Source organism: Ammodytes marinus (assembly GCF_949987685.1).
Source record: "Ammodytes marinus genome assembly, chromosome: 14".
Taxonomy (NCBI): Eukaryota; Metazoa; Chordata; class Actinopteri; order Uranoscopiformes; family Ammodytidae; genus Ammodytes; species Ammodytes marinus.
The window spans coordinates 25699223-25715740 of record NC_137218.1 but is presented as its reverse complement, the minus strand read 5'-3'; the positions used below and the strand labels follow the sequence as shown (position 1 = coordinate 25715740).

The following is a 16518-nucleotide window of genomic DNA, read 5'->3' as shown; positions in this document are numbered from 1 at the left end:
AAAGTCCTGACTAATTATTAATTGATAACAATTGTTACTTGTAGTCCGAGGGGGAAGGAGAAGAAAAAAAACATAATTGCTAAATCAAGATCTGCAAGTAGTTGTTGGCTCTGATCAAAATAAAACACTTGTTATTGTTAATTGTTCATTTGAAACACTTGATCAGATAAAGATGGCTGAAAATAATGAGTCTCAATCGTCCTCTTGGAGTATTGCCGCGTAGTTTAGAGGAGTGAGAATATAATCTGAACAAACAGAAAATAACCCAAAGGGTTTTAAAGGAGAAACAGACGGATAATGAATTTCAATGGCGCAATGCAAATTCTCATTTGCATTCCTCATGCAAATGAGAGTCTAAAATGATGCTAAAAAACATTTATTTTCTCAAGTCAGTTTGTTTTCAAGGCCAGACCTACATGAGAAAATGTTGTGTCATACAGCGGGCTCAAAATTTTTTTTCAAGCCCTGGTCAATTTTTATTTTTCGGGCTATTTTGCTTCCATAACATGTCTTTAATACTAGCAATGAAAAGTCCAAACTGTACATTTAGGTCTTTATTTGACTAAAACCTGTCTATTTGCGTCTGTATAGTTTTTCAGGTTCAACTCGTTCAACTTCACCTCGGGCTTGACCAGTGTTACAGTGAAACTGTCAGAAGGAACTCAGTGTTTTCTCTAAGGTTCCTCCCTTGATAGTTCCTCTTTGTTGCACTGTGAACAACAGAGCAAATCAGAAGATGGCTATTTGAAAATGTCTTATTATATATTTATGTTCATGTAATTATGTAATGCTTTAGTCTATCTTAAGTACATTAATTAATTGAAGCCGATCAATGAGTTGAACAGATGGCAAGAATACAAAATCTGACCTGCACTGATTGTTTAAATATATATATATATATATTGCATGATTTACTCGTCTCAGGCCCAGACGGACTTCATTAAGGACTGTCTCTCCCTGTACCACACACTGGTTTGATCTCTTTGCTCATCAGACAAATCGCTCATTACAACAGCAGTGTGTGTACTTGATACCTGACATTTCATTTAGTGGCCTGACTACATGATTCATCTCTGTGTCACTTTGTTCTCGTCTGCAGCCAGACAATGACAGCGACAAAAGTCTCTGAGTCACTTGACTTTCTAAATCCATGAGTCATGTTACACAACTCTAATGAAGTGCACACTGTATATGTTAATGCACTTCAGGATGCCAAAAGGCTCAGAGGCAAATGATGTCACACTGGTGAGAGCTGCCGTCACTGCTGTTCAGAATACGCTCTGTGTTTTCTAAAGTGTCAGTGTGTTATTACTTAAATGTGTGCAGGGAAAGAGGTAGATTTTAGGTGAGCCAGAAAGATCTGTGGGTTCTCATTTGGGGCACTGTGTTTTTCTTCATACATACAGTGTAGAGCAGTTTAGTGGAGTGTGTTAACATCAAAATCTTACAGAGTGCTGTCCCAAAAATGTGTCGTAATTTTTGGGGGCGTTGACAACATTCTCACCAACACAAACACATGTTGTAGCCTATAATCACTGTCCCACTATCTGGTGATGGTTCAACCTATTCACAAATGTATCTTATATCTTGTTTGCACTCTTTGTAATTTGACAGGATTTTTAAATGCATTCAGCTGGCTGTCTGTTGACCTTTTTCAGACTGTCCTGTCTTGAAGTGTTTCAGCTTGCGCTTTTTTTAAAGACATTTATCAAAGTGTGCCACTTTGGTGGCATGAGGTAACGTGCTATTTTAAGCCAGATGAAGCTTGCAATGCCTGATAACACACTAAATCGTCCTTGTCTTAATGAGCCAGCTATGCGCTATATTGTCATGAACAATCTATTTTCTCGTGAGGTTTCAGCATCCTCATCAGTGTGTTGTGCTTTGTCTTGCACTATTCAGACTGAACATGCAAACAGGAATTTGTTTAGCGGTGGCGATACAGGCACTTTCTTTGACATTATTTATTTACTTTATTCTACGTTCATTTCTTATACAAATCAGTCACCCACATAGTATATCTGAAGGCATTAGAAGTCACTACGTTATAAATATGTTTATTTGAGATGCAGGTTTACACATATTAAATGAATTGTTACACTTCAAAATATATTAAACTAAATTAAATGTTTTCACGATAACAAATTTCCCTCTTTCTTTTCATGAATGTTTGTCTTTATTTTGGCATGGGATTTATCATTGGATTAAATGAGACTGTGTGCCCTATTGGTGAATAATCTCCAAAGCTATAGTAGTGCTCCACCATTGTACCAACAGTAGTTTACTGTTTAATTTTTCAACCGAATCTAAGCACATCAGACATCAAATAGAGCTACATGAGATTAATTGATTTTATGAGTGTGTTCATGTTATTTTAGTCTAAATGATTAGTTTATACCCAGTAGGATCAGATATTATATACATGTTTTCATTCTTAAACACAAAGGAAAAACTATGCACGAATTATCACAGTCAGTGCGTTTTCATGGCACAACTGATTGGATTAAGACATATACCGAACTGGACACTCGAACGGACCGTGTCACTTGTCTGAGTATACATGGCCTTTCAGGAATCGGATAAATGTCCGATGCATGGCTGTGTCCACTATGCTAGGTGGCGCTGTAGCCCTTTCAACAAGTGTTTATATAGAGCCACGTCCGGTTCCCTTCCGGCAATAACCCTACTATTTTTTACGTCGTCTCCAACCACTTCCTTGTGAAATCCTCCGCAGGGATTCTCGAGCAAGCGCAGAACGAGAACTCCGATATGCGATATCCGATCCCTGTATACATGCAGAGAGAATGCCGACTATGAATGAGTTATCTATAGGTGTTCTTATCCGACTTCGCTTGTCCGTTAATGTGCCGATTTGTGTGCGAAGTAGATCGGATAAAGGTGTTTACATGCATTTTACAAGTCCTGTTGAAGTCGTATTTGTTTATTTACCCGATTATGAGTGTTTGTCATGTTTTTTTTAAACAGCATCCTCTTCTTTAAAGAGAAAGCCTGGAGCTTTTACTCAGACATTCCTGTGAGTTGTCTCTCAGGATCATTTCCCATGCAGCTTACTCTTTCTCAATAAAACAATTTGACATTTCAATAGAATGGGGGAAGTGAAGCACATTAGTTCTGTAGCATGTACACTTTCAAAGGCAATTACACAGCATCAGAGGCTAAAAAGTGAAGCGATGGAGCAGGAAATCTTTTTTCTATTTGAAATGTGAAATATAGTAGGCCTATGTTAAGTATCGTGCAAGCCTGACTGTTTGCAGACATGAGACGATGCTGCCTTGTTATTGAGTAAATGCACATGATTTAAATTGTGATGCACATTGCACCGATTGATTATAAAAATAATAATAGTTGAAAAAAATGTAACCCCTTAGTGCACTGGTTGTATTCCATGGGAGATGAATTGTGCTCATCTTCCCTTAAAAAGCTGAAAGCTATGTTGGTGTAGTGGTATGTTTATCCATGGGTCTTTCTCACAGCAGACATATTCGATTGTCATAGCAGGAAAAGCATACTTGTATTCAATACCATTAAGGCCATGTCCTTGTTCTAGATATTGAAAAAATATATATAATTATTTCAATAACTTTCATACATTATGAGCATGTGCATTGAGCGTATATAGAAATACAGTTTTCCATAATCTCCGCTTTGGCCTGAGTTTTCAAAATGCTCTGGTTTTAGTGTCCAGTTGTGATGGTTGTGTGTGGGTAAAAGTCAGCACACAAAAAAAAATATATATATGGTTACGAAAATACCCGTGTAGGTGTGGACATGACCTAATAATGGCTTTGTTCCATTTACATGCATGGAACTGGCACACCTGAATTCAAATAAGCCATTTATTCATGTTTACTTGCAGCTGTGTTCGACAAGTCAAGATGTCAGTCTATAAACACACTTCATGATGCATTGAACAAGAAGCTCATAGAAATAAACAACATAATGTGGTTTAGGCTGGAGACTGACAATCAACAGGTTCTAGGTGTAGCCTACAGGGTAAACACCAGCCTTTTTTTGACATGTCACAACATACATTAAGAAGGTGAATGATAAAATGATTGATGGCTGAATTCCATTTAGCTGCTTCAGTTTCAGGGTCGCGCAATTGTGCACGTTTGGCTCACTGCCCGACGGCTTACTGAGACTCTTGAATAGAATGGAGCCGTCATTAATGTGTGTTCGTAACGCCCTTTGCTTTTCCTATACCATGGCGAATCAAAGTGTCGGCATTGAAAGAGGCTTTTAAATGAACACTCACCCTTAAGACCCTCTAAACCAGTAGGCCAATTTCAAATCACTGCAGAAGAGTCGAAAGAAAAATATGTAATAAAATAATGCAGAATTTTAATTTAAAGGACACACGGTTAAGATGCTGCTCAGTCACCATAATATATTTGAAAGTCATTACATTTTGTGCACTGATCCCTTAGATTTGAAGTCATTTAGCAAACCCACACACCAAGAACATTGATTGCAAATCAAATGTTTGCCTACTGAAGTAAATTGCAAAATGCACCCAAACAAGAGCTGCACAGTCCAAAAGTGAGACTCAATGATAGAACAGTATTAAACTTGGCTTGCAGTAATAGATCTAATAGAGCAGCACTGCCTGTGTGAGATAAGATGGTAAATAAGTGAGTATTCCTGCTTTGAGACTGTACAAGGAGAAAAGTGAACAGGTTTCATTAAATTGAGCAGTCACAGGATAGCATCCGGCTGTGTTATGATTGCGTCTGCACACAAAGAGAAAAAAAAGCATAAAGACATATTAGAATATTATAGTGAGCTGCTTTTTTTTCTCAGTTTTAGACCCAATTAATTGATAAGCATTTATCTAAGATATGCCCACTAACGTGTGCCTACATTTGATTTATTAATTTTCAAGTACTAATCAATTTTATGTTATTTAGACCCTTTATTTTCTTAAAAAAATATCAAATTTTGTATAAGCAAGACCATTTACAGTTTGACATATTTACCATGCAGTTGCACAATCCCGCCAATAGGCGGCTCAATGACACTATGGTTTGCGGCCTGTATCCACGTCCCAGGAATGAGGAATCTTTGAAGAAAATTAAGCCATGTCTCTCGTCTATGGTCTCATCATTGTTTTCTGATATTTCAGGTGGGTAATGTGTTTAAAACGTAAGAGAAGTTGCTATAACTGAACGGAGAATGTGCAGAGACGGTTTTAGTAAAGTATAAGTGTGGAAATGACTGTAATGTGTTGTGTAACTCCGACACCCACGAGAGAAGTGGCAGTGCCATAAACTGCTATTGTTAGCAGGAAGCTAGTTGCCAAAAGCTAGTAAAGACCACACTCATCTCTACCATGTTTGTATGGGGATTAAAACACACGTAGCTGGTTCCTTAAATTATTGTATAGTGTTAAAACGTGTATTGGTTTTGTACTGTGTTTAAATAGACTGTTTAAAAACGGGTTATAGACATTCAAGTTGAAGTTCATGAGTAACGTTAAAATATGTTCATGAACTTAAAGGTGCTGTAAGCGGAATGGTTCTTTTAGCTAACTTCCTTTCAGTGACTGCAGTTAGCAGTCCCCTCCCTCGTCACCACGTCACCACATTAATGCACTGCGGTCTTCAAGCAGCGAGTTATCTAGCATCATCTCAGATCCATAAGTGTGATAAAACATGATAAAAACCATCAAAACAGACATTGGGAAGGATTTTTACTTGCTCCGCCATTGTAGGCGCTGTAAGGCGCTTAAACATTCACCCATCTGTTGTTGAGACCATGAGTGAGACGGGTGTCGATTTGTAGCGTTCTCTCTTGTGATAGGATAAAAATTTCGGGATCCTCCAATAAGTTTATTTGCCGATTTCATGCAGAGCAGCTGACTGAGAGATCGGCTTTATGAGACGCTCACATTATGTAAGTGATCACTGTATGAATAAAGAGTGATTTAACACTTATATTAACACAAATAAACCGCTTACTTTACCTTTAACATTAGTGAGAAAGTGTATGTTACAAAATGTAAAAACCTACAGTTTATTTAAAAGATAATGTGAAATATATGAAAACTATGATATATGATATGAAGAAAACTGATATAACTTGTTTTTTGGATTGATGGTATATTTGTGTGTTGATGTTGAAGGAACATTACAATATGTCTACAGAGACAATAAATATATAGCCTACAGTAATATGATACTGGTTAAATAAATGGACAATGTGAAGGCAGAAAGTACAGTAAAGAACATGTGAATATAAACTAATGAGGTGTCGGTGAAGACAAGCCGTCAGACTGTCATCATTGTTTTTTGATATTTCTGCTTTCAATACGTCTGTCCACTGGCACTTTACATAGCAAACCCCCTCAAATTCATTTTTGAAGACGCATTAAGTTAGCTCACTGCTCTCAGTAGCTTTTATATAACCGTTCACTATTTGTGCAATTGTTAGTGAACATTTAATGAAATATAAAGATGACTGCTTTCAAGGAACAGGTCAGGTAGGTTAAACAGTGAAGCAAACAAAAATAACTTATACAACGTATGTTTTGTAATTAAAAATGACAATTTTAGGAAGATTAAAAACTGTAAGGTTAAATAGTGTGAATATTAGTATTTTGCTAATCATATTTAAAGGCAATAGCAGGTATGTGTGTTAGATAAACATGCCTTTGATAATTAAACCATTTTCTTTATTGTGTGTGACTTGTCATTTGCGTTTGTACTAATTTACATTAGATGATTTAGATCAGTGATTGACTCACAATATGGATTAATTCCCCGTAGAAGACAGCTCTGTGCATTTACGTCAAGCCGTGACATTACGATGTTTGGGTTTCATTGTTCCTTAACCATAAACATAAAGCCTGTTTGACTTACCGAACCGAACAAAACTAATCCATCTCCTTTTGACAGTCGGGGGTTCAATTCTTTAGCCTTATCATATTTTCTCCTTCAGTAATTGCCTTTCCTTTCTCTTTCTCAGGCTCAGGAAGGGGAATTGATTAAATTGCCAGTCTCAACGGCATAGACGGAGGAGAGAGAAAAAGCCTCAGTCAAAGAAAAAAACACAGTAAACCCCCCAGAGGGCCAAGTAAGTCTGGCACATAATGTATCTTTATCTATGACTAATGGCACAACTTCTTTGGTATTCTCATAACAGCTGAGCCCTTGCGCTATCTCTCCCAGAGGACACTGCTCATTTGAATGAGCTTGTAACAAATGTGTGTATGAAAATCTGTGTTGCCCCCCGGAGGACGTCAGCTCAAGTCCAATATGGTTTTGGCCACAGGATGTTAAAGTTCAATCAGTGTGGATGATTCTCCTTCTCGTTTGTCTGTGGTGAAATGGTTTCGGTTAGAGGGAGCTAGTGGATTACAAGAGGCGGTAATTGTTTGGAGAGGCAGTTGAAGCGCACACATGAATTTCAGATTATTTACAAATGTGTCTTCCATGTGTGTCTTCACCTACAGCATTTTTCAAAACACCCTACTCCTTCTTAGTTCACTCATCCCCCCTACTGACACCTACCTGCCACCCACTACTCTCATCGAGGTTTTATAAACCGATTTTCCCCCAGCAAGAAAATCAATCGGTAAGAGGTGGATTCCAAGAGGAGGGGAAAATTAAATAATTAAGGGTGCAGCGGTGGAAATAGCTGCTGAAATGAGCCTGTCTGACCACTTTACAAGAGGTTGTTTAATATTCCTGGGAGGTGGCCGAGTGTCAGGTTACAGATAACCTTTTTAAAAGACCAATTTACTTTTCACAATTATTTAGCACCACTATATTAACTAGATTGCAAACTCTAAGTGATCTAGCCTCTGTGAGCTCTTTCAGTTGTTAAGGCCCTATACACGGGGTCTGCGCAGCATGCCAATGACTTTACCTCGAAGTGGACAGATTGGAAAAATGTCGTAACTTTAGCAAGAAATCAACCAAACTTTAAATTGGATAAGTTAAAATATTCAAACTTTATCGCCTCTGAATCCAATCATGTGTGTTGAAATGAAACCAGGCGACAAACAAATAAAACACACTGACATCTGTCAAAGCAAATCATTTCATTTGAGTTAATTGAGTAAAATGAAAGTGCTTCATTGTAAAATGCCAGCAACTGACAGCAGCTCAAAATGCATTCAGTGTGGACTTGTGTTCGTTGACCTTTGAGTTAACAGGCAGTGGATTGTGGAAAATGGGCACGTAGATGTGTGAGAGCTGTCGACGGGTGAGGTCAGCTTGTAAAATTTAAGTCCCTCTCAGTTTGTTGTTTCATTTAAGTGCATTATAGCCTGCTGTACACGTTCATTCAATCTGTTAAATGAACTGAACCCACTCACAGCTTAATGTATTCACATCTCGTTTGTTAAACAGGTGTCAAAGGAAAGATCAGAAACTACTTCCTGGAGATTTATGCCATCCACGGCACCTGAAACATGAGGGTGGGGAAATGGCCGCGTCCCTGACATTCCACATCTGTTCTGCCTGGCATCTTGGCTAAGGATGTAGACTGGTCCCTAGACAAATGACACCCATCTTGACATGTTGTAGGTAAGGCAGAACAAAAAGAAATCATGCTCTTTGGTGTATTATGTCCACTTTTATGTGTCTTTAAGGGTACACTCACACAAGGCCCGTTTGACCCGTACCTGTCCCCCCAGTAGACCCACATGCCCGACCGGGCAAGTGAAAAAAAACCTTAGCGTTGAGCCCTGAATGATGTAATGTAATGATATAAAGCAACAAAACTGCTTCTTTACAAATGATGATATTAATATGAATCGTGATAATATCCTTTTTGGTTCCATTTGATTAAGGTGCTGTGAAGTCATAGCAGCGCCATCACCATAGAAACGATTATGTATGTAATTGGAAGTAGACATGCCTCTGACATTACTGCATGTCAAAGCCATAATGCCACAGGCTTTGAAGTCCTGTCAGCAGCTCAGCAGCCTCTTTGGACCAACTCTAATTGAAGCCAAGAGAACAGAGCTCAGGCCTGCTGGGATATGAACAAATCAAAGACTAATGATCAGAGCACAGGCCAACATGGACAAACCGCAGCATGATACCAACACTGGAGCCTTACGTTTTAGGTCAAGCAAGCTGGATCGCCTTTTAACCCATGTATTGTGCACTGGGGGATCTCAAGTCAGAGCAAGAACAACTTGCTTTGCTTTCATATGAACTGTCACAAACGCAGTACCTATTTTTCTCACCCTTTTGTTGCGGTACTAAGCCGTTCAATGGGTTCCCAAGAGGTTGGAGCTATACGCTGCAGTCCGTTGATTGGTTGACAGAATAATGATTTCCATAACTGCTGTGTGTAATCACCTCAGCAAGAGTGAAGAGTCTTGTGTGTAGAGAAAAATGTGGGCGTGCAGCTCTTTGTTTATTGTGTGCCGCTTTTCCTCTTCATAGGGCTTCACTGTATCCCGCTGCTGAGCTGTCACGAAAGTTATGTAGCTGCCTACACATAGACTATATTCAATGACAGTGGTAATCACCTTCCGGCATAAACCCCATCTACCATGTAATGGTACTGTCGGGAGTGGAAACGCATGCTAGATCTAGAGCTACCGTGCCCTGCCGAACCTTGCTGAACTGAAACGTGCTGTGCATCGGAAACGAGGCAATGGTGAACCGGTACTTGGTGTATGGCGGTCCTGAGAGCATAATGCGCTCTAACTTAAGAAAAACATGCAAATACTTCGACAGAAAAAAAGGAAAAAGAAAAGCATCTCCACCTATTTGACAGCAAATACTCTCTACGTATATTCAGAAACAAAGAAATGTAAGGAAAGGGATAGCAAATACTGCAAACGTCGGAAGTAGCACAGAACAAAAAGCTAGCTTAACATGACAAAAACAGTGCAAGTTCAATCCGACAAACTTGTGAGATTTATTTCTGTGTCCATTTTATACAAGGCATGTTTCCTGGGGTAATAACATGTGGCCACAGATAACTCAGAAATGGCTCACAGTGTGTTAAATGTCTTGTTATGTTATTTTTGGTTGCTGCTACATTAGTGGCAGCTAATGGGATCTGAATGAACGAACAAATGAATACCCACAGGCACAACAGATCCCCCAACCGACTGGCATGTCTTTAGATCATGGAATGATTGTTGTGTTGTTTTGTATTTGAATTCATGTTTTGTTTTTTATGTATCAAAAGAGTTGTGAGATTGGAGACGGTGTCCCAGAAACAGACTGGGTATTATCTGTTTGCAGCATTTCCTCTGAATATTACTTGTGTTTTGTTCACTTTGCGAAGATGTTTTTACTTCATTTGCAAGTCTTCTTAAGTCGCGGTACTTTGAGGTCGCAGCGCCGCCATTGTATTGTTAGATTTCTGAATGTTCAATCGCTTGCCAATTTAATGTGCCCTATTATCGCTGATGGAATTGTGAAATAGCATTTCTCAAAGAGCACATTCCAAGTCTGGACGCAGACAGTTTGAAGAAAGGGCCCAGTTGTTTTGCAGACTGTGCTTTTGTGAGATTTATCTCCTTGCATTTATGACGCAGGCTTAATTGGAACAGACTGTCCATACAGCTGAATTTGAAGAGAAATCACTCGGCGAGCGGAAGGCAGCAAACAGAAAGAAGGTTGGAGTGAATAACAATACAAAAAAAGTAGTTTGCACATACTATATCGAAATACATAGCCAGCACTAAATAAATAGCACTGAGAAGACACAAAGTGCCTTACTCTGTGTGTGTGTGTGTGTGTGTGTGTGTGTGTGTGTGTGTGTGCGCGCGTGTGCGCGCGCGTTTCTCAGAATAGTGGATGTCATCAAATTCCCTTGCCTCTGGTTATTTCCTGCCGCTTATCAAACAGAAGGCTAGCTTTTTGTCCCCCATCTCAAATCAGATGAAGAACTTGCACCGGCAAATGAAGACAGCCTGAGTTTAATGAAAAGGCAGGTCATCATGGGTATGAGGAAAAAGTCAAATATAGAAACTGCATTACGGATCTACAGCTTCACATCTTCCAATTCATAAAACAGAGGCCTCTTTATCTTGAGCACAGCCCCCAGACCCCCGAGCCAGAAGTGACACCCTCTATTCCAAGCTTATCCCTGTGTGTCTGTGACCTCCTTGTCAACACAGGCAGGTTATCCACACTGGATTGGAAGATGTGTCATCTCTGTGCTCTCCTGCCAGAGCCTGCACAGTGGCAGGTTATCTATTTCTTCATATTCTCTGTTCCTTTCTCTTTTATAGTTTCCTTAACAAGAGGCTGAAGACAGGAAAACATAATTACCTTTTCATCTGTGAAAATAATCCAGTGTCAATAAACAACCTAAACCATGCAAACCTGTTATGTTGCTAGCTATGGTGGGCCCCCTTTGTTTACATATAAGTGTACAAAGCCTAGGTTGTGTATTAACACTTTATTATTATTTTCAGCCCACACACAGTAAGGACAGGAGTCCACCATTAATGCAGTCTGTGCTACAGTGTTGCACATGCATGCACACTGGACAGATATTGGAGAAATGGCATCTTCACTTCATGTAATTAGTTCACATGAACATTAAAATCCTTTAAACTGCCATTTATAAGACATGTAATACTCAATAAACTAGTGCCTGGCCCACCCAGAAGTATGTGCGGACCTATAGACAATCCAAAAACATAATACCTCCAGCTATCGCCGGCACAGAGGCATACAACCTTAAGCTAATGCTGGATGTGGCATACAACAGAAAAAGCTAAGTTACAAATCAAAGCAGTACAAGCCTGTGTTTAATCTGACAAACCCGTGGGATTTTAGTGTCGATCCTTTGTTAGGCATGATCTCTGGGTAAGCAAATGTGGCCACAGATAAGACACTCACAATCATGTTAATAAATTCTCCAATCGGTCTGAGTGGCATGTCCTTATATTGTGGAAAGAGGCTCTGGGAAACTGTGTTCACAAACTTCTAACAGATAGAAGCTGCTGTGATACAGTGGGCTTGTTACTCCTTTGGCTAAACTGCAGCTCCTCACCACCACCATTGCTTGTTTCATCAGCCATTAGCATGCCATGCAAATGCTGTGTGAGTTTAAATGTTGTTTTTTCTACTGCAACAGTCAATGTGTTAGCCTGGAAATCCAGACCTGGCGCTGGCAAATTTAAATTTGCTAAGCCTGTTGGTCTGGACACGATCCATTGGAGCTCATTAGCTATGTCGGAAAATTCTGACTTGGTAACCAAATCGTTCTATCTGATGTGGTCGGGCCAGATCCCTCTGTATGGTGCTCTGGGGTGGACGTAAGCAGATGTCGACAGTGCTGGATATGCGCCATCGAAGCCGTGATGTTAAGAAACAAAGATGGATGCGGATACGTTGTTATACTGAACGATTTGGAAGATGGCACTCAAATCTTTCATTAGTAAGTTTGCTAAATGAGTTGGGAAAGTTTATTGATCGTGGCCAGACCCTATATTGTTCTAGATGTGGTTTCCAGGCTATCAATGTGTAGCAGCTCACAAGGAAACCTGGCCCTCCTGATAGGAGGTTGCTTACTGTAGCTTCCCTTCGTAAATCTGCATGGAACATAGTGGTTGGATTCAGCCTCACAATATACTGTAAGTATCATTGAGCACAACAATTTCCAAGAGAGCCCTCGAGCAATGAGCTGCTGTAGTTGCAGCAAAACAAACTCCTCTGCAGTAGATTTGAGAAGAAGCCTCTAACACAGCAAACCAGCTAAAAGCAAACTTTATATCAACTCTGAAATCAGTTTGCTTCAAACTTCACAGCAGTGATGTGGCATCAGATGGGCTCAGGGTTCAGAGCTAACCGTTGTTAGGGTGTAAAAATAAAAAATCGGGGCGTATCACGCACTGAATGGCTAGCTATGCTGAGGTGAAGTCAGGGTTTATACTTCTCTTTCTAGCTACTGTTTTTATTCCTCCGCTCCGGCTATAGCCAAAGGCCAGGGGCAGTATTTTTCCGGGTTGTCCTTCTGTCCATCCATACAGGCCATTCTTGTGGGCGCAATATCCCAAGAATGCTTTGAGGGATTGTTGTTAAACTTTGCACAGATGTCCACTTTGACTCAAAGATGAACGGCATAGAAATTTGAGGTCAAATGTTACTGCAACCTTACATAAGGTGAGGTGGCATTGACCTTGTACCATATTGTAGTTTCTTATGAGCTTTACCTTCATTAAAGCATTGCCCACCACCAGTGCACATTAACCGTTCAGCGATTGCATGTCTCACAGTGGAATATAACCGCCAATTGGAATTTTTTGTTCAACTTTGAAACAGCTATTTCTGTAAATCTTTTCTCAGGCCATTTGTAACACAACGATGTCAGACATCACTTTGTATAAACTATTTCTTTTTGAGCATGACCCAACCCTAACAGCAGACAGGAAAATGGAGTGAACCAAAATACCTTGTTTTGATCCAGTATCGACTGAACCCTCCTAGATTTCTCACCGACCCACCCCTTTCCACTGATTTTTGATTTGCTGAAAAAGCTACACAATGACGACCAGTGTTTTTAAAAAAAATCTCTCAGTTGTCAAGCATTTCTATTTGGATTGAGTATTAGATTAGCAGGATAAAGGAACACAGAGGAGTTAAGTGCCGCTGAAGCCTTTCAAAGCACAGCGGAATTGACTTGTCGGTCCAGTTTTCTGGCTCAGACTTAGTAACGAGTGAAAGGACATTATTTGTTCGTTTGTTCCACGCAGAGACCCTGATGTTTTCTGTGTTGAAAACAAGTTGCTCTTGAGGCCTTTTTTTGTAATGAATGACTGTCTTTAAAAAGCAACCCCAGAGAACAGCCTTAATCTTTTACATGCCAATCACTGAAATATGAATATGTTTCCCCTTTGTGATAGAAAGACCATGGTCCAGGAAAACTGTGTTACTGAGTGAAAGCGATTATATTGATAACAAAAGCCTCAAACCTCTGAAACTAAACAAAAACAGAATAATAAGATTCAATGTTTTCACCTGCCCCTACATGATATTGTCACACCACATGAGCTCTTGGAAAACAAGCCATTAAATCTCTCCAGGAGACACATTTGTTTGCATCATTACAAGAAATGGATGCTGTGTGAATACATTTCAGTTATTTTATGTTATTTATGGTAATGAACTCATCCGCACAACAGTCAGATCTGTATAATGTAAAATATAGTAATGTAATTATTTTGTTATATATTAATTACAGTTTTTCTCAGTTGCTTTGGTGCTTTTCTCAGATCAGAATGAAAATTCTCATAACTATTAGTTCAACCTCCGCAACATTTAGTCATTTGAGCACATCATAGTAGCAATTTCTCCTTCCTCTGAACAAATTGCAAATGCTTTTGGACATGTAGCCTATCAGTTGCTTTCATACAATTCTCTGCTGTTTTATAACATTGTCATTTGCTTATGTCATGTCAGTCAAAATGAACTATACTTATGGATGCTGAATAGTCGTTCCCAATAAAACTAATAGTCTTCATTTCATTGCTTGAGTCATTACATATATATGTCAAGCAAATTTTATACCTTTCTTTATAATTTTTTCCTGGAAATGTCTCCTAAATTGAACAATTGCTATCAGGTGGACTTCAGCTTTTACTCACGAGGAGGTGTGTGAAGTATTAGTTGTAACCAATGACTTTCCTCGCTGCATTGCAAGGGATAATATCCGTTGTGATGTAGATGAAAATATGTGGCCAGACAGACAGGAACGTCTGGATGTGCCAGAATGATTTACCTATATGTTCAGTTACAATATGTCCTCCTGTTATATTGTTCACATTTGTGCACAGCTCTACCAAAAGGGTGTTTTTTTATGTTTGTTCTAAATAAGTGACTGAAGTGTATTTTTCTTTTGCACAATGCTGTAGAATTGCAAAGAGCATACAGTAAAAATGTGAAACATACGTATTCAGTGTCTTGTACTCACTTACTCCCCTAACTACAGCAATGTGTAACTTTACTGTAGTTTTCAAATGGCTGTACAAGTAGTGTATAGTGCTGTCTTGAGCATTTTCAGGTAGTGTCACCGAGTTCTGACCTCTTTTTTGCATTGGAAAACACTGAGAGAATAAACTGTCATAATGAAAACATGACAAAGCCATTTGACTATCTTGTTCATAAACGATGGTGTCAAGACTTCTCATTTTGATGACACTGGCAGTTTCATTGACATGAATACTTGCTTTTGAGGAATAGACTATCCATTTTGAGCAAGTGACGTAGTTTTGCAGGTTATCCACTAGGTTTTGCAGTTTGCACTAATTGTTTTGAGAAATGCACTAACTGCTGTGCAAATGTTAATAGTGATGTGAGAAAAGCACCAAAGCGACTGAGAAACTGTATTTTGTTTTTGCCACCAGTTATTCTGAATATCAGATCTCCATTGTTTTGCCTCCATCTAGTGTTCAGTCAGGAAACTGCTCAGTGCTCTGGCAATCCTGTCTGATCAATAAAGCAAGCTGCAACTTGCCTCATCCGTCAAAATGCAAGGACAGAGACAACACTTCATGGATGAGAGAGGCACCAGTTTTTCTATATTGGAACAAATAAAAATAGCCCTTAAGGGATAGTTCCGTATTTTTTTGAAGTGGGGTTGTATGAGGTACTGCATAATTAGTCTGTTACTTTATGGCGATGGCTGTCAGCGCAGTCATTTTGATAACAGAGTTCTGGGGAGATGTCGCTGTAGCAGAAGTCAGCATTGTACTGTTGTAGATGGGGCGAGCAGAAAACCCTTTTTTCGCCTTGTTTGTTATTGCTTACTTCAAAAAGAAATATCCGGTCTATTCTAAATTTAGGATTTTTTCATTGCAGATTTGTGGACTGATACGATATACAGCAACCAGACCGCCATTTTTTTTTTGCACTTTTTTCAAGCGCGGTTCGAGAATGTATTACTACGGCAACTCGCATAGGTGTAGTGCAGTGTATCAGTCAGCAGCATAATTAAAAAATTCTAAATTTAGTGTAAAATTGAATGGATATTTATTTTAAAGAAATCATTTATATATGTGGCAAAAAATCCTCTGCAACAATACAATGCTGACTTCATCTACAGAGACATCTCTTCCAAACTTCTTATAATGACTACCCTGACAGCTATCTCCATAATGTAACAGACTGACTATAAGTACTTCAGACAACCCCGCTTCAAAAATACAGTACTATCCCTTTAAGTCAGCAACAGTTTTCAAAATAAATCCCACCGGGTGACATAACGGATGTATAGCCCTCCATTTAATACCCGCAAGTGAGTCATCATTCAGCTGTAATGTGTTTGTTTGTACTTGTCAGCAGAACAAACATATCTGTCACATAATGTCCTCTGGCACCTTCACTTCTTTCACCTCCACCAATGATGTCAGAGCAGCATAGTGTGTGTTTGTGCATGTGAAATGTGCAAGTGTGTGTTTGTGTGTGGGTGTGCGAGGGCGTGGGCACAGTACATAGAGCATCAACATGCATCTTCACTCACAAGGCTGACTCATCCCCATATATCACATGAACACACCCCCATGTCTTGGCACAG

The 16518-nt window shown here is 39.3% G+C and overlaps 1 long non-coding RNA gene across 1 annotated transcript in view; it reads left to right on the top strand.

Annotated features, from left to right (window-relative positions):
* Positions 1-5064: 5064 nt before the first annotated feature.
* Positions 5065-16518, top strand: part of LOC307260361 — a 47337-nt gene continuing 35883 nt past the window's right edge. The window contains exons 1-3 of the long non-coding RNA XR_013845184.1: positions 5065-5143; positions 6985-7092; positions 8373-8549. This is a non-coding gene — a long non-coding RNA (uncharacterized lncRNA). The remainder of the gene's footprint in view (positions 5144-6984; positions 7093-8372; positions 8550-16518) is intronic.